This window comes from Zonotrichia albicollis, chromosome 8 (assembly GCF_047830755.1).
Source record: "Zonotrichia albicollis isolate bZonAlb1 chromosome 8, bZonAlb1.hap1, whole genome shotgun sequence".
Taxonomy (NCBI): domain Eukaryota; kingdom Metazoa; phylum Chordata; class Aves; order Passeriformes; family Passerellidae; genus Zonotrichia; species Zonotrichia albicollis.
Window position 1 is genome coordinate 5,574,531 of NC_133826.1, and position 27,670 is coordinate 5,602,200.

Consider the following 27,670-nt stretch of genomic DNA (forward strand, 5'->3'; position numbering starts at 1 on the left):
CACTCCTGAAGAAATTCTCATTTGGTGAAAGGTTGGCCTCGCTGCTGTGCTCAGGAGGTCTGTAAGAAAAGGAACATGATTATTTCAACAGGGACATTTTAATGTTTGTGCCTCCAAAAAACTGTTAAGAAGCAACCAGTGACTGAAGTAAGTGTCAGCACAAAGGATAGAGAGGACAGATTTTTACTTGAAAATAAAGTATTCCAAGTTGGCAGAAATAGACAGTTTGGTTAAAGAGATAAGTGGTGTCTGATGAAGAATACCTCAGGTTTTTTCAGAGGTTCAAAGTGCTGAGCACCTATAAAAACAGACTACTTCTCACGGTGTTCAGGTGAAGAATTTGGTCTACTTTCAGTTGAAATTAATGACTCACTTCAAGCAAACTTAAACAAAAACATAAAAAATAGCAGAACAAAAATTAAAACATAAAATGAAGTTACCTGCAAGTTTCGAAATATTCATTGCAGGTGGCGTCTGGAAGGTGCAGTCTGTGGCTGTCTGATTAACACAACAAATTCTGTGGAGAAAGATATTTGCCAAGTACAGTAAATCTGCCCTCTGCTGCTGAGTGGAGAACTTCTCAGAGAGCATTTCCATGTGCCCGAGAGGTGGCACAGGGATGTGAGGTGGATGCAGACTGCCTTCCAGTGAGGTTTGAGCTGTGTGTTCTTGCCCCTCATTCCTGTGTGCCCGCTCCCTCCTGGCTCCTGTAGGTTATGAAGAGCACATGTTGTGCTCAGCTTCATAGCAATGTGTTCTTACTTGAGTTGGTGAATTCTCTTTGGAGACTCTGATTAAGAGTAAAGTTGTCCAGAAGACAATGAGTCATGTCCTGCTGTCTGTTCTAGATGTCCACATCTGACTTAGTCCCTCTTCTCTCTTCTTTTACAATCACACTCTAATGATTCAGTCTAAGGCTTGCTGTACCTTTCATGTTAAAACTTTCCAGTTGGCATTTTCTTCTTGTCTCAAAGGACTTGTTTCCTGTTCCAGAATAATTCCCAGTTCTTCTGGCCAATGAGAAACACCTGCCTACCTGACACTGAGGAAAAGCTTCACAAACGACCTTTTCCCACACTGTAATACTTAATCCAGTTGTTCCAGGAGAAATATTGTCCTGCTATCTTCAGTTATCAGGATTGTCTAAAAGGCTGATTCTAGATATTAAAGGCTTGAGTCTGAACAAGGTGATCAAATCAACACAGAGAAACTAATTTGAAGTCTCTCTTTCTGGCACTGCAGTGCGGTTTGTCTGTCTTTCATGTCTGACCATCCCAGACATGGAGGTTTTTGGGTAAAGCTGTGCTATGGTGTGGTGGTGGTGAGAAGGCTCCAAGCCAGCTTCCATGGCCAGTGTGCCTGTAGCACTGTGCCTCTAATCACACATTTTGAATCATCTGCACTGCAAGACTGATCCTAGTTTAACCCTGCATGGAGAAGATTGTGGTTGAATTTGTGACAGAAATAATTTTCAGGTCCTGCATTAACGAATAGGCAGAAGCCAAGTGGAGCCTGCAATGTTCTGCTTCCATGCAGACAAGTCTTGTTTGTCAGAGGCATTCAAAGTTGTGATTTGAGGTTAGGGAATTTATGGAAAAGGAATTACGGTGGTCATAAAACAGGACTTAGCCATACTTATTCATCTGTAACAGTGCGAGCATGCTGCTTCTGTTTTTTCTTCTGGAATCAAGTTCACTGAACTCACTTTAATAACCTGGCCAGGATGAAAGGTTAGATACATACACCCTGCAGAGCTGCTGAACTCCAAGACCCTGGGGACTTTTTCAGCCTAGATGAGATCCATAGGTTATCTGGGACTATTAAAGATGTCTTCTTTTCCAGCTGGCTGTAAAGACACCACCATTACTTGGTAGCCTGGTGAGATGTGCCACAACTGTTCCCTGAAGAAGAGGTGGAAACATGCTGAACAGATTAGGAGGCTCATCTGACAGCATGTCCTTGCTGAATGGTGTAGCACAAAGTGAATACAGCTTTTAAATCTGGAACACATGGCCTCTGTCTTGATTCTGTGCAGGCTGACATTTGAACAACATCACTATGCCTAAGTCTACATTGCATTTTTCTTTAATAAACAGGTAGAGAATCAAAAGGAAAAATAAAAATTATTTCTAGAGATTTGTGGTACATTAATATCTTCGCAAGAGACTTTGAAAATAGGCATGAATTTTCCTTTTAGTGGGGAGAGCATGAAAGGTAGACATCAGACTTGGAATTGTTCATCTTCCTAGGCCACGTTCCATGTTCCAAGAGATCCAGGTTTTTTGCCTCCTTCTCATGCCTTTTAATGCAGGAGGCTTTTCAAAACTCTGTCTATAACTGACAAGGACAGCAAATCTTTGGGGCCATGCTAAACAAACCAGTGTGTTCTGATCATTATCTGAATAATGAACCATCTTCCCTGCAGTTTGGCTGCAGGCTTGGGCTGTATTGCCTGCCCCATGCACATCATAACTTCTCTTCAGGGTTTTCTTCTGTCCTGGATTCTCGCAGGAGGAGGCTTTAGGAGCTCCTGTCAGCCCAGCAGAACTCCCAGAGCATCATGTCCCATATTTATTCCTGGGGTGTCTGTCCCTCAGCAGCCAGGGCTGTCTCTGCTGCCACAGGTGTGGATCAAGGCGTGCGGAGGAAAAGCTGTTTGGAAAAAATAATTTTAAAAAGAGCCTTGCATAACAGCTCTGGATTCAGGACCTTAACAAGTTCATAAAAGCTTGTTGCTGGTGTTGTAAAACTCTAATACACAAGTTCATTCCACATAAGAACACGGCTGTAAGTTTTTAGCTCCAGATGCCAGAGAGTGATCCCAGCCTGTTTAAAATGTGTTAAGCTGCAACATGCTACATAAGTTAATACCAGCTTTTTACTTCTTACCTTTTCTGCTTGGGTTTGTGCCAGTGCTAGTCACTTACATACTCTTTTACCTTGATTCACTGTAGGAGATGAGGCTGCCAAGCCAGATATTTACCTTGGGAACACACATTCTTATCCTGTAACGTTTCATCAGCCACAGCTAAAGAAAAGATTTATGGACTTTGTAACACTAAGATTATTTAAGTCACTTGTTAGCCAAAAATAATGTAAAGACATACAGTGCTTGTTTCAAAAAAGTTTGTAATTAGGAGCCCATACTTTGCTCTGATTTACAATGTAAGCTTGGTATCCAATTAGCAATAATAGTGTTCTTTTAACTAAAACACATATCCTTCCAGAATTATGCAGACTTTCCAATTACTGTGCTATGATGAAATTATAGCTAGAGACTCATAAAGTTGTGCATAGTTTATAAATGCAATATATTCTTAACTACCTTGCTGTTCAGTATATACTAGCAGGGCTCATATGTTCTCTGTGTTATGGAGGCTTGTTAAAAGTCACATATAAGGTTATTGAAAAAGTATGTCAAATAATATTTATGTACTTAGTGCCATTGTGATAGGCTGTTACTGGTCTTTCTGATTAACACTTTTGGTCAGATACAGCACAATTATGTGCCTCAATCTCCAAAATTCAAAAAGCAGTTTAGAAGCTTATGTTCAAAGCACCTGGAAACTTAAACTCTTGAGGGCTACTGCTTTATTTTTTACCTTGTCATTATGATATCCCCTTTGTTTTTCATAAAAGGAAAAAAGCTTTTGCTCGTTTTTAAAGCAAATTGTAGTGCCTCACCAGTTCATACACAGCATCTCCTCATGCTGTTCTCTCACCAAAGACAGAGCTCCAGCTACTTCTGCTGATGTGGGAGCAGACTGATAATGAGAAACGGTTAAATGTTGTCCTGCAGTTAAAATCAACAGGAGAAAAGGCAGAAGTGCAGAACTGCCTTTAGGTGCTGTCCTGCAGTGGGAGAGGGCAGGGAGGAGCTCCTTGCTCTGTTCATAGCAATTCCTTTCCAGTCCTCTTGCAGAGGGTTATTGATGAGAAAACCATGTCTTTTACAGGAATGGGGGAATGACTAAGGCCTGTCCACACTGTGAAAGTGTTGGTAACACTTAATGAGATGACTAAACAGGCTGCTCCAGGGCTTTTGCAATTTATTTATTATTATTTATTACCCAGAGTTTGCTGAGGACTGCTAGTCCCAGAAGGAAACTTCCATTCAGCTTGCAGAAAAACGCTGGGGAAAATGGCATGGATAGAGACTGAGAGGAGAGTGTGTGCATTGTATTCTCTGTGACAAGTATGAATGACTCTATGTGTATAATATTCCCTTATTAGACTAATTCATGTTTGCTATTACTGTTCATTAAAAATTATTTCAACTTTGCCAAAACCTTGTGAGCTCTGTGTGATGGAAGTGGACAGGGATTCAGTGAGAATGACTTGGGCTGTTGTCATGCTCAGCTCTGTAGCCTGTCCTGTCTCACCCTCCTCTTCCTCAGACCCTTAGCAAGGCCTGGTGTGGGACATGCTCTGTGTCAGGTTTTAGGGGAGAGGTTTTTATTCCTGGGGGATGGAAAAGGAAAAAGCAGATTGTTAGGTGGGGCTGGTGCCCAGTCCTGTGTGCAACCTTCCCTATCCTCAAGGGAAGGAAGGAGGAGCAGGCTGCCTTGTCTGCAGCAGCTGGAAGGCCCTGCCTTAGGGCAGCTACATGGCTTTAAAGTGTAATGTGGATCAAGAGATTAGAATTAAAAGAAAAACTGTAACCTATGAAACTCTTGAGAGCTTGCTCTTTCTTTAAATCTGTCCTTATTTTTACAATTCTTCTAACTTAATAAAATGAGGCATCTTTAGTGTGAGTCATTTAGGGGGACAGTTTGGGTTCTTCAAGTTTTGAGGCTATTTTAATTTCTCAGGCTATTCATTGTCTGCATTTGCTTTGTTTCATTTTGTTTGGTTTTCATTCGAGCTCTCAGTTCTATATAATATAAAAGCACTCAGAGCTGTATAAATTATGGCCCAAGATGCCTCAGGGGAGCTGGTAGTGAGTTACAGCACTGTGTGCATGCAGTGTCTCAGCTGCTCCCATTTACTGGTCCAAGTGGAAGAGGCTGAGAACCATTCCAGCTTCAGGAGTACTTGATGGCATTTGGTGCAGCCAGTAAATCCAACCTGTGCAGACAGGGATTCCTGCTGCCAGACTGCCCTGGCGTGCCCACCTGAGGTGTAGGGCTGATGGAAATGGAAAACTTGATTGCAGCATTTCAGGGTAACCTTAAGATTGTCTGCTTTTTGGCCCTGGGATGGCTGCCTCCAGAACCATCCTGTGTAATTTCTGGAATTGGCAGCCAAAGTCTTGGTTGTTCCCAGTGCCACCCACTGCTCAGCTCCCTCCCTGACCACCCTGGAATTTGTCTCTGACTCTCTCTGCAGGTTTGGCTCTACCAAGAAAAGGGACTAATTTGAGAAGAACACACTTGGGTCATGTCTGCTCTGCAGCCAGCTGGTCTTGTTATGCCAAATGAAGTTCTCCAATACCTTGGAATCAGAACAGTGCAAGCAGGATGGAGGAGAGACAGAATATTAAGTGCCAGGGGAGCAGTCAGGACAGGGCAAAGGAAGATTTAGGGTAGGTGGGGTCCACGCTGCACAATGATAGGCATCCAGCAGCTGTGGAAAACAGTAACAAATGGATAAAAGAAAGATTTATGGGAAGATGGTGTGTGCAAATTGGAGCATCAGAACTACATTAGTTCCCATTCAATTATCTGTTGAAAACCTCAACAACACAAGAGAGGCCCTTACTTCAAAGGCCCCAGGTCAGCTGAGGAGCTGTGCTTGAGAAGGCAGAGGCTCCTCACAGCTGGGAACGGGGCCTACCTACGGTATGGAAGCACTTTTACATTCGTGCTTGCAAATATTTACACATTAGGTCATGGCAATTAGGAATAATTAGAGAGGAATGCACCTTGTGCTCACGGAGCCAGGAGCTAGGCCCATGTCATAAACACTGAGTTTATTTCTGCTCAGGCTCGGCAGGGCAGGACACAGAGCCTGAGGTGCCTTCCCAGGGCAGGCACACAGTGCTGGTACAGGTGGTGCTGGGAATCCTGCTGGGGGCCTAAAGCTCTCATGCAATTTGGGGTCTTGAGCTACTCATTGCAGTCCCTCTTCAAGGCTGTTTAACTGCAATTGAATTTTTTCATAGTATCAAATAATTTGTGGAGTGATACCAAATACTCCCTCCCAGCTACCCAGCAGCAAAGTTTGTCTTCTCACAGGAATACATAAAATGAAGCCTTTCTGTCAATGCTGTTCCTCCCAGAGTTCCTGGAAGAAAAACTGCTACAAATGAAAGTCAGATATAAGAATAACAGTGGAGGGGATTTATGCACTGGCTGGTAAAAGGTCCAGAGAATTACAGTGACCAGTTCTAAACCAGCTTTGCTAGTGGGGTTGTAAGTGGCACTGAAACTGCTCTGGTGTGGAAAACACATCCTTGATGCCTGTTAGGTGTGCTTTGCAGTTGGATTGCAATGGGAGCTGGAAATGGTACTTAAGGCAAATGTGATTTGTAGGAGCTATGGACCTCTCTAGCAGCCAGGACTAACAAATGGCTGCTTTTGCTTTGCCTGGACCACAGCTCTATTGTTACTCCACAGTGTTGTGGGGCATCGTTACTCATAATTGTTCATAAATCTGGTGATTAAAAATGACAGTGCACATAAACTGCTTTTTAATACTTTGTATTTATACCAGGCTATTTATTAATTATGTGACTTGCCAACATATTATTACTTCACCTTAATTAGTGCCTGGCAGTGTGTTAATCACTCCTCTGCCACTGCACCTCGGGGCTCTCTTTAATTGCCATTGGCTTTCTCCCATGTTTGCTGTTAGCATGTGCTTGGTGATCTCTGGCTTTGGGACGCTGGGGACAGGACATTGTTGAGGAGGTTGGAATGGTTTGTTTTGTGGACAGTTTTAGCACAGGAGCTCAGTGCTGGTGGAGCTCTGAGAAGGTCACCAGACAGGGCGAGATGCAGGCACAGGTCACATCCTCAGCTGCCCCACAAGTGCCTGGGCAGCCCTGCCAGCCCCAGCCTGCATCCCACTGACAGAGGGTTCCCTCACTCCCCTGAGGAAGGATGGCCTGGGGCTGTGCAGCTGTGCCTGCAGGGTGACAGTTAACAACGGGATAATCAAAATCAACTGTGCCTCAGTACTGGAAAGTACTTTCCTGGCGTGGGGAATACACTACCACTCTTCTTAATGTTAGGTGTGTTTTGAAGTTGGACAGTGATGTGAGGAGACTGTGTAGTTTTAAAGTGAATCCAGTCTTTAGAGATAGTTGAAATCTCCAGCTACCATGAAATATGTTGTCACTTCAATTACAGTTGCAAGTACCTCTCTCTCATTTGTTTCCTGTAGTACCAGACATTCTAGGTAAATATATATCTTTTTTAATGAAGCACAATATAGTTTTTAAATGGTTTATATCAAATTGTTTCCAGTTTCTTATAAACTCCTGATTTCTAAATATCTCATTATTTGTTCCATATGTTTCACTGAAGTCATTGTTACCAGTACAGCAGAAAATACATAAATAATCTAGTAATTTAACATAAGTTTGTGATTTTTCTTAAGTTACTGTCAATCAAATATCATTAGTATAAACTGAAATCAAAGTAGAGCCAAAATCTGTAATTAAATCATGGAGGATGTACTGAGACAATGAGAAAATCAGGAGAGTGCTCTCACAGGCTGTTCCACACACAGCTCTCACTGTGTGTGCAGGGAGAGAGAGCACAGCAGTCTGCAAGGAGGGAGTTCTTCACAACAGTGACTGCACTTTTGTCAAACAGGTTTCCAAGCACAGTCATGACAGTTGGTATTAATCCATTAATTGTGTTTGGTTTTCACTTAAGTTAAATATCCAGAGCAATGTGAGGGACTAAAACCAGCTCATTGTGGTGACATAATAGGAAAAGTAAAGAAAGGTTGTGGAAGATGCTCCCAACCTGCTGTTTGAGCCTGATGAGAACGAGGCAATGTTGTACAAGGTCTCTGTTCAGTGAAAAAAAAAGTCACAGAATGGAGCTGGTAAAAGAGTCAAGGTATGCTTCATGAAAAACCTCAGCATTTCCTGCACAAAGAATGTCCTTATTGCCCAATGAAATATACAGCTTTGTATTGTTTTCTCTCCTCCCTCTTGTATCAGTAATGAAAGAAGGAAAAGGAGAAGCAACACATGATAAGAAGAAAAATATGGAAGAGAAAAATAGGAAGGGCAAACAGAATATTTAAAAATTTGTGGAAATCCTTTTACAAACATGTAGAAAAATTTAAAAATATAAGCATTTTCTGATTTGGGAAAATGTAATTTTAAGTCAGAGGTGAAAAAGAAAAATCACACCATTCCAGGCACTAAAAATGTCAGTTGTCACCATGAATGTAAGATATTACTGAGGAGAATTATTTATGTGACCAGTGTTCCTTTTTCTCCATTAAATACATTTTTCCAGGCTTTGAAGGTTTCTGGGTTAATAGTACATCACTTTGTCTGAGATGGTTTTCATCCCTCTCAGTGTCAATACATCAGGTAACAAATCCAACTGTACTTGTCAGTCATATCAGCAGTTCCAGCTGCCTTTAAACCTGCACATTTTCTCCTCACCAGGCTGTGCTGTTGCCCTTGAGTCCATCTTTGATTTTGGTCAGTGCAGATGTGTTTCCAGACAGGCCATGTAAGCAGGGATTAGCCTGTGAAGAAATTGAGTTACTTCTGTTCTGTGGCTAGGAACCCTTTCCCATTTTTCTGTGATGACAAGGTTCTCTGTTCAGCTCAGGTGAAAATCCTGGGCAAATTTAGTGTATTCCCATTATAGCTTTTATATGGCCAAGTTCATGAAACAGCCAATTTAATCACATCATGAGCCCTCATCTGTTACTTGCTTATTCTCTGTTATAATTTTCTTCTTTCCAGAATTTTCTGCCTGCTATGAATTTCCTTCACTGCAGATGGTAGTCCACAGTCACCCTGTGGGCAGTGACAGGGAAGGACATTTCTGCTGCCAAGGTGGACAGCACAGGGTAAAGCTCAGGTCTGAGAGGGACAGAGGGACAGAGGGACAGCACAGGGTAAAGCACAGATCAGAGAGGGACAGAGGGACAGCACAGGGTAAAGCTCAGGTCTGAGAGGGACAGAGGTGTTCCCTGAGGGTGAGCACAGAAATCAGAGCCCGGAGCAGGACACACATGGATAACACAGAGTTCCAGTGCCCAGAGGTGGAGGTGGGAGGTGCAGCCATTTCAGTGATTCCACAAGTCCCTCTGAGAAGCCAAAGTGATGCTGAGGAAGAGGAGGAGGGGATGAAGCCGGACTTCACCAGGCAAGGGCAAAGCAGCATGTTAGGGCTGCTGCAGTGATAGCTCTTCCAGTGTTTCTGCTGCAAGCTCCATTTTTCAGGGGTTTATAACTTGCTCATAAAACTTTACTGCAAGCCATAATTTGGCACAGAGGGTTCCAGGCTGAGAGCATACTGCTTTCCTTATTTAAACTGCATTTGGTTTATTGACAGGCCTGTTTTCAGATTGCAAAAGAGTGACGAGTGAAATAGAAATCTAATTGTTTCAGAAACTCTTTTCCCCCTTTTAAGGACTCTCTAGCCCCCAAACAGCTTTAAACATCTACTGGTGCCTTTGAGTATTAAAAAGAATTAAAACTAGTTAAGAAATTCGTGTTTAAATAATGGCTACTGTGCATATTGAGGAATTGTACCTACGGTGTATAGCATCTTTCAGCCTGAATAATCCCAGTGCAGCTTTCCAGCCTTCTCAAACACAGCTGAAACAGAAATACAGGCAGGATAAAAGGAAGCAGTTAATAATGCAGACCTGTATGGCAGGGCTGATTGTGATTAGGGCCAGGCTGTTCTATTTAATGCATCTGCTCTTGCAAAAGACACCAGAGATCCTGTGGATCAGATTTTCAGGTACTGCCTTTCTCTTCTGAATGCAGGTAGGAATGAAAGTGATTTTACAGTTGCAGCTTAAGCCATTGCTGTATCAAGGCTTCTGATTTAAAATCCCAGCCATGGATACACATTTTATTCTGTTCAGCACTGATGCTGAAGTGAGGAATTCAGTAAGGATTTGCAGATCATGATCATGGTGTTTGGGTGAACATTGGGAGACTTAATTCTGATTGCTTGTCCAGCCCTTGCCAAAATCTTGGCCCTTCCCTGAGTGTTTCAGCTCCATCCTACGTTCCCATGTGTGTGCAATTCTGCAGCTTGGAGTTACTTGCTCTGAGCTTTTGAATTCTAGTTTTACAGTGAAAGTACCACAAAAATACCTGTGTTTATTTTTGGCAAACCAGTTCGCATTTTTAAACTAGATTTACTTAATTCTGTTAAGTAAAAATATGCTGAATATGTGCCTAGGTTTGCAGATGATCCTTGATTATGTTTGAGAACTTGGCCTTGAGCAGGTTGATGTTTCACTTAGAGAAGAAATGTCTGAACAAGCAAAAGTGTTTGGGGCTGGTTAAGTTGATTTTCAGTATCTAAGCCAATGTGAAATGGTATCTTTCTTGACAAAATACACTTCCGAAAACATTTTCAGAATGCTTCTGTAATACCTTGCATCCATACTGTGGTAATGTGAGAGGAGGGGAGATTGGTATTTTATGAATTCAGCAGGTGGGACCTTCTAGGTTTTTTTCTGGACCTGGTGAAAAGCTGGTTGGTGTTCATCACTTAGTGGGGACTTGGGAGCTCAGGCTTGCTAGATAAATCTGTTTCATACTTGAGTTGTGTGGAATGTCACAAAAGTGCCAGATCTAAGTCTTCCTCCTTGTAGCCAGAAAAATGAATTTTACCATCCAAAAGGTGCTTTTGCTGGGCCTTTGTAGCCTCATGAAGCATAAAACTTCCTGTACCTCCCACCCTGACTGCTGTCACTCTTTCGAGATTTGTCTTGCCTAAGTCATGATTCGTGACTTCTGTTGCACTCTGGGGGATACAACTCCAAATACTTTTTAATAGAAAAGGTTTGGCTACATAGGTGCAGACCAAAAAGACCAAGCAGAGGAATTTTCAGCCTGTGTGTGGTCACAGTACCTGAGCAAATCAAATGGATAAATTACTCTGCTGCCATATCTGTTTCTCTTGGCAGAACTCTGACAGTCTTGTGGCCTCCCCTGCAAGTGTTTGGTGCTGTGTGTGATCAGATTCTCTCTGCAGATTGGGTGTGTAGGGATTCACCTCCTCATCTGCATGGCTGACCTTAGAGAGGCTTTCCTTGAATAAATAATAAATTTATTTAAATAGTAAATTACAGATGGAGTGGTCTCTGTAGATGCACTGGGGAATATCTGAGTGTTTGCACTTTGTTCCACTCAGGAACTGCTGCTGCAGGGAGCTTGTGTGCACTGACCACTGGGGAGAACATGGAAGCTGGTGCAGCTCAGCACTGTGGGAGGTGAAATGAGAAGCCAGAACCGTTCTCACAGAGCACCCCGAGCCCTGCACCCTTTCTGTGCCGCCTCCCAGCTCCTCTGGTCTCTCTGGGAGGAAGCTGCTCCAGGAGGGAGGGGCAGAGAGAAGCAGACAAGTGAGACAGAATGGGCATTGTGTGGCTGTGGCTGTCATTGCCCAGGGGTTGAGGGAGTGTAGAGTGAATGAGAGTGATGAGAAATTATTGTTTTAAAATCAAAGAAATTAAATGGCACAGAATTCTGCTTACAGAGTCGAGATTGCCCAGTGGCTAAGCTTACACCTTTGAGATTTAAGACATGAGGAATTCTGGTGCTGGTTATCCAGACCTAGTTCACTCTTTTAAAATAAGGGAGGGATGTGAAGTTTCTTAGCAATCTTGATCTCTGTAGCCACAGGAGGATTTCACTGCAGATGTACACGTGACTCTCTTTCTGTGTTACTATATGGAATGATAAATATAACCAGGTCTGGTTTTTTTAATTTAGCAGACGTTTCTCATCTGTGCTTGCTAGAGGATGGGGAGCCTAATGTCTGTGTACCTGTGAAAATGTAAGGTCTTGAAAATTAATTGTAAAAATAACAATCACTTATATTTGTGTTGAGTCTAATTTCAACAGGTCTGAGATTCATCAAGGCCCAGGTCAGGAGCACTGTCTGTGGAACACGCAGACTTCTGGTGGTTTAGGGTAGGAAAAGAGAGATCCTAGAGAGCTGAGCAGGGATCAGAGTGTTAAGCAGGCTGCAGTTTTGCTCTATAATTGGTGTTTATTTAAGAGATTGGGAAGTGATTCCCTGTGCTTTCGATTAGCGCCCTGCAACCTTGGCTGGATTAGGCCATTGCTACTCCAAACACAGTTTCACAGTGCATGGGCTTTCAGCAGGGCTTAAATGTTTTCCCTGGCTATTTATATGAATAAATAACCAGAGTTTGAATGTTGCTGTCCCTTTTTTCCATTATTTGTCTTATGGGATCCACAGTTTGAGTTGAACAGACATGATTGAAATTGATGTTCTCTGGTTTTTACTCTGGGAAAGTCACTGGTCTGGTTCACAGCATGACTCTGCAAACACTTGCCATGACTGAGCTGAAGGCATGCAAAACAATGGAAGAATGAGTAAAAAAAGGGTAAAAACAGGGGCAAGAAGTCAGTATTGGTACCAAAGTGCCTGCTTTGTGGCACTGGGCCCTGAGTTGAGGTGACACCTGCTGAACACACCTACAATGGATTTTTGTCATCTCTGGGTATGTGACAAATCCAGTTGACTTTAGTGCAGTGCAGCTCATCCAAGCTCTGTTTGCTCCAGAGAAAACTCCATGTTGAGCACAATTCAGTGCTGGGTGTGGCTGCAGTGCCACTCTGGGCAGGGAGGGCAGGGATGGGATGGCTTTGCTGGCTGCTGAAGGTACAACAGCATTGTTTGAAAACATAAAACTGTGTGTGCTTAGTGTGAGGTGAAATGGAAAGAGACCTTTATTCAGTGCATCTAATTGTGTAAATTCCTGCATCACACTGAGTGTGGCAGTCACCAAACAGTGTTGGGGTGCAGCTACTATTTTGATGCTATCTCAAATAACCGGCCTGATATTCAATATTTAATTAAAAGCAGAAAACTTGATACAAATAAAAGATGGGAATCTGAATGGCATGGTGGCCAGCCTGATATTTCTGACTTATTAATTGATAAATCTTGCTTTACAGTCTCATCTGGGACCAGTCTTTGTATGTCCTTTATCTCTTTAATTCTTTTTGCACGGAACAAAACAAATTGGAAATGAAAAACACTGGCTTATTGTATTCATCTGAGGACATGCTAATTGAAAATGATTGTTTCTTACTGGGCTGGATTCAAAAATATGTACATCTCTCTTTCTCTCTTCTACACATAAATCCATTAATGTGTTGAAATAGCAATTGCTAGGTCACAGGGAAGTGAGATAAGTAAACTTAAGAGGTAGCCATACAATGAGGCAAATTCCTTTGCCAGCTTCCAGGCCCTTTGGCACAGGTATGGTTGCCAGAATCTACATTTTCATTAAAAGCAAAACAAAACAATTTTTTTGTTTTGAGCTTTTAGGTCCACAGAGATAATTTGGAAAATATTATCAGGAAAATATTTTTTTTTTCAAAAAAGAAAACCTATATTTTGTTTAGCACACTTCAAAAAAGAAGTGTGGTGTGGTTTTAGGTTGATCTGGAAGAGGATTTGATGGACAAGTAGTTTGTACTCTCTTCATCCAGTTTCAGTTTATTTCTCAAATGAACTTGGAGTTGTAAAGCAGTTAATAAGGAACCTTAATAAGGACTTCTTTTAAAGAAATTTGCATTTTTAAAAATAATTAAAATCATTGTCCAGATTTTGGTCTAAATTCTAGAGGGATTGTTTTCACATTCTATCACCTTAGTAGAATAATTTTCAGATTAGTTGGAATTTGGGGATTTTTGGGGGGAGAAGATTGCTACCAGATGCAATGTGTATCATGGATATTGAGGCTGATAGTGTCAATTTGGAGAATTAGAGTAATGTAAAAGACCAGTTAATATTCTAAACAAACCAGAGCACTACAGCACAGAGTGTATGGCCCTTGTGCTATAAGAGCACTTTTCCAGTTGGGATTCTGTGCACACAACCAGAATATAGCATCCCATGCACAAGAGCAGATCAAAGAGCAGCAGTAACTCTGTGCTTCAGCTGAGAACTGTTCCTGACACATCACAGATCCATGGGCTCCTTCGTGGCTCAGGTGCCAGGTACTCAACAGTGGCCAGCAGTAAAAAGTGAGTCATAATGACTTTTCTTTCCTCTGCAGGATTACATGTTTTTATCTTGTTTAGCTCCACCATTATTATATTGCCATTTACATCCTAGATCACCTACCCAGCACTGAAAGGGCATGAAATTTGGACAGTATTCTGCTGTGCCTAGAGTTTTAGAATTCTCCAGTTTTTCACAACTTCCAGCTGGCATTAAAAGAAAAAAAAAACTTCTAAATTTTTAAAAAATTTACTGTGGTCCCTGCCTCCAGATCCCTGATCCTCCCATCAACGTTAGCATGTATTTGGAGCTGGACTATTGTGTTTGGCATTAAAACTTTTTGGATTTGTTTGTTTGTTGTCACTTTAAGATATCAGATGAAGTGCCAGTGGGTTTGTATCTTGGACAGCTGTGTCAACTTTTTGCTAACAGCCCAAGCCCACAGCTTAAGGGAGAAAGGCAGGATATCCCAGGTGAGCTGGTGAGAGCCTGGGTTTGTTGACATTGTGTGTGGACCAGTGGACTTTGCATTTATTCTGTGCTGGGCTGTTTGTCAGTGGGATTCCAGACAGAGAAGAGGCCAGTCCTGTGAGTTAGCACCCAATTCATCCCTGTCTGTGGGAGATGGGAGAGCTGAGTAACTTGACTGTTTAAACAAGAAAGGATTCACAAAACTTGTTTTGCTAAAAAACAAACATGACTTTTCAGAACAACCTGCAGATGAACACGATAATGACGTGCTTTTGGTAAAAGCAGAATCATTTCTTCCTACACCCAGACCTGACAGCACACTCACTCTGGTGGTTCAGCCATGTGCAGGGAAGGCCAGCTTGGGGGGAAGATGCTTTAACCCAGAGCTTGCACAGGGTCTCCTTTGTTGGCCAGATCTTCCCTGTGTGTGATGGAGGATCATTTACATTGTCACTGGTGTTGTTTGCCAGAGGTTGCTGCGTGTGGCTTTTAATGGTGAGCTCACAAATGTGTCTGTGGTAATCTGCTGGCGTAATCCTTTGTGGCTCAGCGTGTCCTGCACGTCCTCCTTGTGCCAGGGCATGCTTTAACTCAGCCTGCGGGCTGTACTCTTATGTTTAAGAGCTGTGATTTTGTCATGGTAAGTTTTGAGGGAAAATCATGTGTTAGTTATGGTGGAAAATATCAATGGAGAACCAAACAAAGTAAAGAAAAATTGGGGTATGTTTTGTGCTGCTTGACACGGGGTGTTTAGGTGCATGAAGTTGACTGGTCCTGAGCAGAGCTAGGTTTGCACATCAAAATCATTGGCCTGTTACTCATTGTACACAGCATCAGAGGCAGAAGGAGTATTCTGTACCCTTTTTGTAATTTTTTTTGTCACCGTCTTGGGTTCTAATTTTAAAATCTTTCCAGTGGGCACACTCTGCCCCATGGGTTGCAAATGAACACAGTAATTATGTGCTTTTGGTAAAAAGCAACCCCATGGGTTGCTCACCATTTGTTCTGCTTCCTTTGTGTTGCCAGTCTGGTTTTCTTGGTGCCCCCCCAGTGAAAGCAAGACAGTGAGTGCAGTTGACTCTGTTGAGAACTGCCCCATTTTCTCAGCTGGAACCCCCCATGCCCTGCCTTTCCCAGCCCTCCAACCCAGCCAGGCTTGGTCTTGTCCTCCCAGAGGGATGCCACCATTCTTTCCCTTTGTCCTTATTTCCTCCATGAAATTGAGCTCTCTTGCTTTCCTGGCTTGGTGGGAAAATGTGAAGAGATTGAAGAGCTGGATTATTTGGCTGTGTACAGGTACTGGCTCCTGGTGAGGGTTAGGAAAAGGCATTCTAGTGGTGATGAGCCATTCTCAGTTAAGGAGTCCATCACTGTGGCTGTGCTTCAGTGGCAGACAGACGTGGTGCCAGAGCTGCCCCAGTGATTCTGAGCACCTGCAGCTCTGTGTCCCAGCAGGGCATCATGTTGGTGCTGGCTTGAGCCCCAGCTCTCTGTGTTGCTCTAGCACACTGCCATGGTGTAGCTCAAGACTCAGCTTTTAGAGCAGATCTCTGCACATTTTCTCCTGAAAGAGGCAAGTTCAAGAGATTGATTTAGTGCTGCATCAGTAGTGGTGTGTGTGGTCGCACATACAAGGGCTCTGTAAACAGTTATGCTTCTCATCACATGACAGAAGCACGACTGTGCAGTCCCTGTTTCAGGATATGCAAAGGATTGATGCTAGTGGGTGGTTTCAGAGATAAATTTCTCTGGCCAGGAATGTTTTGAAGACATTCAGTGCAGAGAGAATGGCCCTGTTGATGTCATATCATGTAATTGGTGAGATCATGTGTGTGTAAAAGTCACGAGAACAGGAAAGGCTAGTAGGTTGGTCACTCCTGCCCCTTTTATTTTCCTTGCATATGTTTTCCAACTCCAACTTGCCTGTCTGCTCTTTAGCTTCTCTGTAAGGTAAGACTAATTAAAAAGGCACCAGCCTCCAGTATGAAATTTGAAGAGTTTTTGCTTCATAGGTTCATGTTTGGCAGTGAGAAAAGAACACATAAAGCTCACAAGAAAGATGGTGAGGGTTTTTGTCCACACAAAATATTGACCCAGAGTTGCTCCATTCCTATGGCCCTGGCATTCCAGGATTGCAGTCAGTGGGAGAGGAGTTGGTGTAGGAGGGATCTGAAGAACCCTGCCAAGGGTAAAAAGTGAAAAGCAGAGTGGAGCAGTCCTGGGCAGAGGCTGTTTCCCATGGGGGCTCTGTCCAAAGCCAGGCATTCCCACTCCAGCCCTGAGCATTCCCTGGGTCTGTGGGTGCCTCTGCATTGGTGGTGCCCGTTTGGGAAGCCTGGCACTGCGTGCTGCCCAGCTCACAGTCCCAGCTGTGCTGTCCTGAGCCTGGGTTGATGAGCTGGTTGGAAAGGCAGAGGGCAGCTCTGCCGCTCTTTGCTCAGGCCAGTGTGGAAATGCCCCCAAGCCCCCCGTGCCCACCAGACCTCTCTTTGTAGAGCAGTGGAAACTGCATGCATCTGTCTTTTCCTTCTCTGGCTGCCATTCCTTGCAATCAGGCTGGAGAGAGTTTTGCATGGAATCACAGAATGGTTTGGCTTGGAAGGGATCTTAAAGATCATCTTCAAAGAAAGGCTTTTATGCTGAGAGCCTCATTGTCTTTTGCAGCTGTATTAGCTGGGCTAATAGAAGGTACTGTTTCTCCCAGCAAACCTTTCCTCACTGGCATTAAAATATGTGTTTGCTTGCTATGAATGAAGAGTTGAGGTTGTTTTGGATATTCTTCTAGGGAAGGAGAAAAAGACACGGCTTTTAAAAATAATGTTGGCAGCTCTTGGGAAAGGTCTGATCATTCATTAAATGAAAAAGTTCATTCTCCATTTCAAAGAACACATTGTGGTCACAAAGATCACCATGAAATCAAAGCGAGTTTGCTGCAGAACTCATCTCTTGCACAGAAAATTAAACTTTTTAAAGTTTTTTTTCTCAATTACGAGGTGACTGAAGAAGAAAGAGACCGGTAGGGTTTTAAAAAGACATACTGTAGATTGATTTATAGTTCCAGCCTTTATTCACATAGCCTGTCATTTGAAAAAGTTTATCGGAGTTCTTTATGAGTAAATGATGGGCCAAAATGGACCAACATTTTGAAATAAGAAATGAGCTGAGAGGTTCTTCTGTGAAAGTGCTGGTAAAATTTGAATAAAAATTAAAATAAAAATTTTGAACCTTTTTAATATTTCAGAAGAGAATCATGGAGAGAAAGTGCCCTGCAGAAGAATCACAAAGTAGTGTGGCCTAAAACTGATGAAAATGAGCCTTTCCTGGGCGTCTGTGTGAAGAGCTTTTCCAAGGCTGGGGCTGTCCTTACCCGAGGAGTGCTCCCCCAGTGCACAGATCTCAAGGTGCTTTACAGAATTAAAGCCCCAGTGAATTAGAGCTCAGTGCAAGCCAGTGAGACCCAAATGCATTTATTTCCAAATTTAGTAGTTGATTAATGAGTCACAGAGAGGACACATTTAAGAGTGTTGCTCTGAATTTGGAAATACAGTATTGTACATACTCAGACTGGAGGCTGTACATTGCCTGTGCCCTTGAAATAACCTTATTCATCTGCACCTGGAAGTTGTTCTCCATCCACAAAACCCAGTGGGGCTGTTTAAGGCCAATTCACAGGTGTCTGAAATTTTACATACAGAGGTGTGAGGCTATTTAAAACACATGTGCAGGTGTTTACATTGCAGCGTGCAGGAGCAAGGCCGTGCACATCCAATTTAGGTTTCATGTTGAAAGACAGGGCTACCTTAAAGGAAGTCCAGGAACAGGTGGCAAGGTTGGCCTGTTCCCAGTGGTGTTAAAAAGGAGATAAGCCATACTGTTAAAGAGCTCATTTCTATGCTACATAAACTATTTGCTGGTTGTTTGTTCAATGTTACTTTCAAGGATCTAGGAGAATATTAGAGAGCACAAAAGCACAGTAAAAACTACCTGAAGATGCTGATGTGTCCAGCATTCTCTCCAGTGTTTTGGTTATAAATCTTCTGCTGGAAGTTCTGATTGTTCAGAGCTCTGCTCCTGGCTCAGAGGCTTTACCCCAGTGACTGATAAGGTCAGGATACTCAAAAAACCCCTCAGAAGTGGTGATGCAGTCCCTGCTGAGGAGGCGTTTGAGTACAGAACTAAACTCTGATGGGCTCAGGGTCACCCCCTGACTTGGCATGAGCAGCTCCTGGACCAGGTGTGAGTTGTTCAAAAGTGTCCTGGGCTGCTGATGGCTTCTGCTTTTCAGAAATTCTGCTGCTGGTGGCTGTTTTGTCTAGTTGGAGATGGACAGTTTTATAAGGCAGTAAATTCTGGAAAGCTGTTTGAGCAGAGTGCTGAAATTGGACATCTGGAAAGATGTCCAGGAGAAAAGTTACATCTTCCTGAAGTTTGTGGTCTTGTCAAGTGCCAAGGCTGGCACCCTGAGGAAGCAGAAACATTCCTTTTTCCTGTTTCAGAACCCAAGTGGACAGGCCAGGTCCATGTAGAGCAAGTCCAGGGCTGCGGGCAGCTCAAGTGCCTTTCCCATCAAGTGACAGAGGAGCCAGGTGGGGAGGAGAGTGATTATAGGGAATTACAGCCCCATACACTTCCTCTATCCCAGTTAATCTCTCCAGGAAGTGAGAGCAGAAGTACAAATGCTCACTTGTCTGAAGCACCTGGAGTTTGCACACAGAATTGACAGGAGTTGGAACAGAAGCTTTGTTTGGGTGTGGAAGGAGCTTTGCAATAGCCACTGTCCCTGAAACAACGGGGGCAGGTCCCAGCAGGGGCAGAGGCTTCTCTCCCTCACCTCTGGAGGAGCTGGGAGATCTCCTGGGGGCTGGTTCTGCCAAACCTCACACGAGCTGAGCAGCACCAGCAGCCAGGAGGAGCTCAGCACATTTCAAGAGGAGCTGCACAAGGGCTTGAAGTCACCCAGCGCCTTCAGCACGTGGACCTCTCCAGGGTCAGCATGCAGAGGTAAAAATGAGCCATTCAGTTCCTGGGAGGTTTGCTTGGGGTGTGGTCCAAGTTCTGCCTGTAGTTTTGGGGCATTTCTTCTTGATTTACCCAAGTTGCTCTGGCCCATGCTTGGCCTCAGACTCCTCATTCTGAGCAGGATTTGGCAGCACGTGGTGAGACAGCTCTTGTGCCTGCTGCTCTTCGCAGAGGTGCTACCTGGGAGCATCAGGGCTCCCAGGACAGTGATAGCAGGAATAAACAACGTGAAAAACAAAATAAACTCTTGCTATCAGAGTCACAAGGCAAGCTGTCCAACACAACAGTGGTCTCTGATTTTATATTTAATTTTAGAAGCTGAAACTAAATGTTTTAATTTTATATTATTCTCAACATAATGCTAATTTGCTCCAGATGTCCACTCTGAGCTGAGCACTGCCATTTTGCATAGAAAGCATGTGCGTCAGTGATTTATTCCAAATAGCTTCTATTTTACTGCATTTCATTTTATTCTGAATGAAGTACTTAACAACATGTTTCTCTTTAAGAATCTTACTTAATCATATGGATATAATTTCTTCAATTTACGTTTTCAGTTCTTTAGTGTGGTGGCCACAGGGTGTTTCTTAACCTAGGAAGATTAAATGCACATGTTGAAAGCTGCTTATATTTGATTTTGAGGCACTTTCATTTCAAAGTCCTCCACGTAAGGTACAGAAGTGATTGTGGTTTCCTGCTAGGTTCTGGGATAGAGGGATAACTCTCAGGAAAACCTTGCAGATACCTTCTAATAATCATCCATGACAATAACATAATTTCATTTCTTTCAAAACTGTGGTCTACCGAGAGTGTTTAAGACTTTTTTTATTGGGGTTCAGGAGAAAAAGAGATTTAATTTTCTTGTCATTTCTGGGCTACAGTTCAACATTTCAATTTAAAACCTATTTCCGTTGAGCTCCTTTCCCAGTTTTCCCTCAAAATATTATCTTAGAAAATGTCTTTTATTCAGTTATTTTTTTATTTATTTAGCAGCATATTAAAAATTATGTGAGACAGCTCAATATGAACCTTTGTTATTTGAGCGTGGCTCACTCAGCCATTCCTGTGCATGGGCTGCCATTGGTCAAGTATGTCAGGAATGTCCTTTGGCAGTGGCCTGGAGCTGCGTCACGGGTGAGAGGCAGCTCCTCTGAGCTGCTCCCAACCTTGCAACAAAGTCCAGGCAGGATTTTTATTCTTTCATTTTAAAGCTCACTCAGGGTTGTAGGTTGTGGTAAGATGGGATGCTTCTGCAGTGGTCACACAAAATGTAATATACCAGATTAACCAGATATCAAAACCTACTCTTTGTCCCTTTTAAAAATTATTTCTATAATCCCTTTTCTTCTTAGGCTCTTACACTGCAACCTATGCCATGGGATATAAATTTCATGAGGTCCCCTCATTTGTGAGGCAGGTTTTTCCCACCTGAAAAAAATGTTCATCTGTATTAATTTACATCTTCTTTTTGCATTTCTTTTTCAATCTTAGCATTTAATTTTCAGAACTAACCTTGCTGTTATTCTACAATTGTATTAGTTTATTATACTGAATTGTTGACACAGCTGGTAGGGAGCTAAGTGCTGTGGTTTCACACAATAAAATTTCAGACAATATGTGTAGCACTTCTTTTTCATACATATCATTTGAAAGCCATATGATTCACCAATATGTGTTATTGTTATCCACCCATGTGGGACACAATCTATTTTAAATTAGTGAAGTGACTTGCTAAACTCCCTGTAAACAATAAGACTGTGGGAAAACATTAAGTGCTATTCAGAAAAGAACATTGCTATACAGTCTTTTATCCAGAGGATCCCACAGTGCTGTAGAGAATGGAGGGACCTGGCACTGCTCTTGAGCAGAGCTCATCCTCTCAACAGGCTTTGGAGGCAGCTCCAGCCCTGGAAACTGGAGCAGGGCTTGGTGAGGGTGTCAGTGCCCACACCAGTGCAGTGGGTGTGGTAAATCACCCTGAACGAGGAGCAGCAATAGGGTGTTTGTTAGCAAAATCTGGATTTAGCATCTGCTTTGGAGAGAAAACTGACCCCCTTTAAAGCAGGTTGAGGTCTTGAAACCATTTTCCTAGGAATAAGTCTGATAGATTTTCTTTCATGTAATGAACATGGTCAAGCAAGACAAAATGCAAACACAGACTAGGCAGTGACTTAGGGTAAAGGGAGGATAAATTCCTTATTTGTAGGGGAGAAAGAGCAGGTTCTCTCAGATTTATCCTTCTCCATGTGTTACCCTGAGCTCTGTGGGATTCTGCTGTAGTGTGCTGAGCAGGTCCGTGGGTGAAGGAGAGAGCTGTGTCTCTTGGGGTTGGTTTTTAGAAAAAAATAATAATGTTTTAAAGACAAATGCTTCAAGATTCCAGTGCTTTAATGTTTCAGAGACGAAAAATTTTTTTTTTGAAAACAAATCATAAAAAGTACAAGGATTTTTGCCCAAGAGCTCCCCAGTCATGGCACAAGGGAGGGCAGAATGAGGTGACCAGCCCTGCGGTGAGAACAAGCTCCCAGCCCATCCCTCAGCTTCACCAGCAGCTCTTGGAGGGCTCTTTGGCAGAGCCCAGCTTTACACACGTGAGGGACTGTCAGCTGCAGTCATTTGAGCAGATCCCTTGCCTGTCCTGGATTACAGGTGGGACCTCAGTCTTCCCTTGGGGACAATCAGATTTGCCCAGCGTGGCACAGAAGGAGCAGGAGCCCGTCTGAGCACTGAGTCCCACTGGCTTTTCTGCTCCACTGCTGAGAACAACCTTGGGGAAAATTGTGTGTTGTCCTCTTTGCTTTGTGCAGATTAACCCAGTGTTGGCAAGTTCATGCAGTTTGTCCATTTGCAGGGAAACTTTACTCTTCTCAGCTGAATTTCAAGCTGAAATAACAATTTGAGATAAAAGCTCCATTATACACTTATGGAAATGAGCACGGGTAGGGTATGAGAAGGACAGTAGGTTTTAAGATTTAGAAAAATCCATCCTAACTAAAATGGGAGAAAACCCCAGCAATAAAACTCCTGACTTTGTGAAACATTTAGTGAGGAAAATGAACAAGCTGTGTTGAACCACGTACAGAAAGTTGGATGTGCAACAAAAAACCTACATAGATGGGCAAAGAGTTACCTTGATGCTATTTGTCATCTTTCCTAAGAGAATTTGGTTGTGCTGGAGTAGTTCAGTCAGCTGTAGCCAGCAATTTCCCACTGTAGATCAGATTTCATCCACAGGATCCTCCTCTGTTTGATCTGCCAAGGGCAGGAGCCACTTTGTAAGCTGTGATGACATGTGACAAGCTATGACTGTAAAACATATTTATTTATTGGTCTTGACAAAGGTAGGAGCTGGCTTTTCCAGAATTACAAAAAAAAAGGAGTGCAGGGGGAATGAGTGGGAAGTTGGGATGGACACTCACTGTTGGCAGATGACACTGTGTTTGTGACACACAGGTTTGTCACACGCTGGGCTCAGATCTTCCTGTGGCTGGAGACAGACACAGCCCAGACCTAGCCCAGGCTGCTCTGTCTGCGCTGCACTGGAAACTCATCCTGTTCCTAGACACACTCTTGGCATGTTACAAAGGCAGACTGGACTATGTGAGGATCTTTTTGTTCCTTTACTGGTTCATTAAAAAGAAAGGAAAATATGAAATAAAGAGGGAAGCTTTTCATTTTGGTTTTTTTCCATGTGTTTGTTAGGGAATACATTGAGGGTATTTCAATAGTGTCTGATGCCAGTATAACAGCTTAAGTCTGTTTGCTTAATTCCTGAATGTGCGCATTGTTTTTAGCAAACATTGGTAATTTATGTTTGTCCTGCCTCTCTTCCAATCTGCCATTGGATTCAGAGTGTGAACCAGCACAGGCAGCTCCTCTGCAGTGCTCTGTGCAGCTGTGTCCCAGCGCAGGGTGAGCAGTGCCCTGTGCTGGGCACGGAAGGGCTGCTGAGCTCCTGCGCTGAAAGAGAGCGCTCAACACATCACAGGAACAGCTTACAGAAGCAGGGTGTGTAATTTTTAATAACTGGGATAAAAACCCTCAGTGACATCTTTAAAATATAAATGCCTTTTCTTGTTTCTTTTATTTCTTTGCCCCCCCCTCCCTTATTTTGCCTTTTCATCTCTTCTCCTTTCAATTCCATTAAGCTTCATTGTACAATAATGTATCGCAGTGGACTTTTTTCAATTATGTTTTTGATTTTTTCCTCCTTGTTACTATAAAACTCCAGATGTTTTGAGACTTCATGGTTCTCTGGATTATTTTTTCCTTTATTTTAATCTTCTTTTGTAACATGCCACACATGTGGTATTTTGGCCTTTTAAGATGCTAGGCTATGCTAATCAGCCATAAGTTTTGGGGAAGGATTTTTTTTTCTTTTTATAATTACTTTTCCCCCTTCTTTTTGCTGTTGTCTCTTTAATTTTTTTTCTTTTTTCTATCTGTTTTCTTTTTTGTTACCCCAACTGGTTAGTCCACATCAATCGTAATGGATTCTCCCTTTGCTCTGAGGCTGCATTCTTTATGTTAAGCAAATTAATTCTTCATTCCAAACTTTCCAACTCTCTTACCTGTAAGGGGATTATGAGCCCCATTTTCACCTTGCTTGTCAGGACAGAACTGTTTGCACTGAAATTGGCCCCTCCAGACCGAGAGCACAGACCTTGGAGTTGAGATGGGTGCAGAAAGATTCTACTTCAGATACAAACTGGAATGGAAATGTTTCCTTGGAAATTAAGACAATGAATTACTGCTCCAGAGAAATGAGTTTTTGAAGTACATGTAGGAAATGATACTTTTTATTTAAAAAATCAAAAAGTACTGGAGGGAAGCATTTTAATTTATTTGTGGTTATTTGCTGGCATGGATGGAGAGGGGTTTTAATTTATTTTGTTCAATCTTAATTTTGTCCCCAAAACAAGCAGATCTGGCTTCAGATATTAGAACAACAAATCTTGGATTGTGTGTTGTCCTTTAATTTCAAATAGCTGGTAAGCTATTCAAAAAATCCCAAATAAAGAATAGTTTACCAATTACATCTGAGGAAATAAAGGGGCTGACATGGGGTGTCTTCTTTGCTTATTACATGGCCCTATGAATTTTGCATTTTGTTCTTTAAAATGTTGCCTCATGTAATGTTATTTTTGCCTGCAAGCCATAATACTGCATTCAGTCCAACTGTAATGAGGTTTCAGAAAATTGTTTGCTTTCCAAATGACATATTTAGCAAAACCTTATGGCAAAATCTGTGGCTGTCAAGCTGCTGATAGTAAAAAATTCCCAACTTTCCTGGTTCATTCTTTCTCATGTGTTGTAGGAAACAAATGCAACTACCCCTGTTTTGACAAATGTTTATATTTCTTGATTAAAGAAGAATTACTAAAAAGATTAAAGAAGAATTACTAAAAAGAGTTTTAATACTAGAATTCAGGTCTTGTGAAAAGGATAGGATGCTCTGAGAGTTTCCCAGTTCCTTTGAGTTTGCTGGAAAATGTATGGAAAGCTGTGTTTGCTCACTGAAGTGGGTGACCTGCTGGCAGAAGAAGAAATCAATGTGTGAATATTCCAGTGCTGGAAGGAACATTTGCCCCGTGCAGGGGCTGCAGGTGGGGTCTGTTTGTGTGGGAGTCACCTCGTGGGCAGAGCCACACCTGGGCACTCTCAAAACTGCAGGACTTAAAGGAGTTAAAGGCGTCCTCCGTGGGCCAGGTCTGCATTCCTCATGGATCCATCGCTCCTGCTGCTGCCCCAGGGGGCTCAGGGGCTTAGAAAATTCATAAAATTGAAATAAAAGGGACGGCCCAAAGTGTTGTGTAAGTCAGAGATGTTCAGACACCTCCTCCAGGAATTCTCAGTGTATTCGTATTTCCCAGTTTCAAGGCAATTAGGAAATGCACAATCTGTCTAACAGCATAAAGAAAAATTAACTGTTTATTGGTGGACAGTGTGTGGATGTCAAATGGTTGGCCACAACTACCCTAAAGCCCAACAATGTGAAGGATGTATTGCATTTATACTGTGGCTCACTCTTCTTTCTTCTTCCTGTTCTGAACCTTTTAAGCTTTTCTTCTTTTACACACCAGCAGCTGTACATCATTCTGGCTAAAGCCCTAAATGCTTTTTTAAAAGACAAATAATTAAAAGTACGAGCATTTTTGCCCAGGACTGAAATGAAATAGCATGTGGTGTCACTTTTGTAAATTGTTCAGGCTGCAGAAATAAAACCAAACACGGATATTGGCAGGTCTTTTTATGTTACAGTTATCTTCCACTGTTTTGTAATCACAAAGGGAAAAAACCCAGCTTCAATAATTTAAATCAGTAAGTTTGAATCTGGCTAAATAAATGGGGATTCTTTAAGATGTTAAAGCCTCTTTCCTGTGGGTGACTTGTTAGGTACTCAGATAGTTCTGTTGAGTTTTATTAAACTCCTTGCATGAGCCATGTTGCTCATGCACAACTATTTGCGGGATCAGAGCTTTACATTGCAGCTACAACAGCGAATTAAACATTAATCTAATCAGGAGTTAGCTGGGAAAAACAAAGCCCCAAAGCAGATACTTTGATTGTGGTGTGGGGTGGAACAACTCAAGTGTTTTAAGTTCCTGAGGTTCATAACAGTTGGGAGCCCTGTGTGCTTCCAGCCACGGCCCCAGCATTGGCCTCAGTGTGCTGTTAAACATTGATGCTATTTAAAGAGTGGTGTGGCTGTTTCCTCCCCTCCAGAAGGGATACGCAGCCTCACAGGATCCTTTTTCTCATAGCGTGTTTTTCAGTAAAATTTTCCCAATTTTGTAATCAGTTGGGAAGAAAGAACATTTCACAATGTTCGTAAGGCTTGTGGATGTTTTGACCAGACATCAGATTTCCTATTGATAGCATTAAATGCTTTGGAATGAAATGTTTTGGGTTTTCCATCTGTAGGCTGTCTGAGATGTCAGCAGCCAATATGACCTGCTCTTTCCCTTTTAGGTCTATAAATAAAAGGCAGCTTGTTTAACTGATCTTGCAGCAGAGAGCAGAGGTGTATATTAATGAGCTTGCTCTAATGGCACACTGGACCTATTTAGCACTACGACTGTGAAGGCTTCTCTTTTTCAGTCATAACTCATTTCCTAAGAAAATGTCAGTTATTGCTTCACTCTATGGTCTGAGCTGGTTAGTTTATAGTTTATTTCTTCTGATCTGTGCCACTGACAGATATGCTAGACATGACTGTGATTAAATGTGCTCATGAAAATGGTAAACATTTGATAATATAAACTCTCTTGGGAACATGCTGTTATTTCTGCGTGGCAGCATTCTCAGGTGCATTCAAAGTATAATCTGGAAGCAAAGAAAAAAACAATTTAAGCAGTTACAGTTATTAGATTAAACTGCTTTGTTGGGAAAATTGAGATGTGTTTAGATCACTGTGAGATAATTCTGTGGTGTTTTTATAAATATGGCTTTTGAATGTGTGATATTGCAACAGCGACACTGCAGTGAGATTTTAGTGTGAAATAAAGATAACATATGTATTTCCATATGGTAACAAACTAGTTCAGTCCCATAAATTTCTACAAGGTATTTTTTTCTTGGTAGAAGCCCTGTTCTGAAAGCAGCAGTAGTTATAAAACCCAATAACTGCACTGTGTTCTTCCTGTAATCATGTGGCATTGTTTTGTGTCTGTGCTTGGGTGTGTGCAGCATTAACGATCTCACAGCAAAGACAAAAGTAGTAATTGCAATATAATTATTATTTTTATTGATGAAACTTAAGAGTTCTGTTGACATTTACAGACTTTGAGGATCAAGCAGCATTTGTTACACTTATCCCAGGCATCAAACGTCCACAAAATGTTTAGGATTGTAGGATTAAGCAGTGACAGACTGGGGCCAGATGTCTGGGAGATCCCATAAGTGGCCTTCTCAGTTGATAAAATAGCTCTTACCATCCTGAAGCCCTTTCAAAACTGAACATTTGTTCCTTGTAGTTGAAGCTGAGACACTTATGGGATGGCTGGATCTTCCCGGAGGGTATTTAAGAG

At 42.3% G+C, this 27,670-nt stretch overlaps 1 protein-coding gene across 4 annotated transcripts in view; it reads left to right on the forward strand.

Annotated features, from left to right (window-relative positions):
- GLIS1 (GLIS family zinc finger 1) overlaps positions 1–27,670 on the forward strand; it is a 178,305-nt gene that overhangs the window by 113,019 nt on the left and 37,616 nt on the right. The gene's annotated exons all lie outside the window — the stretch shown is intronic.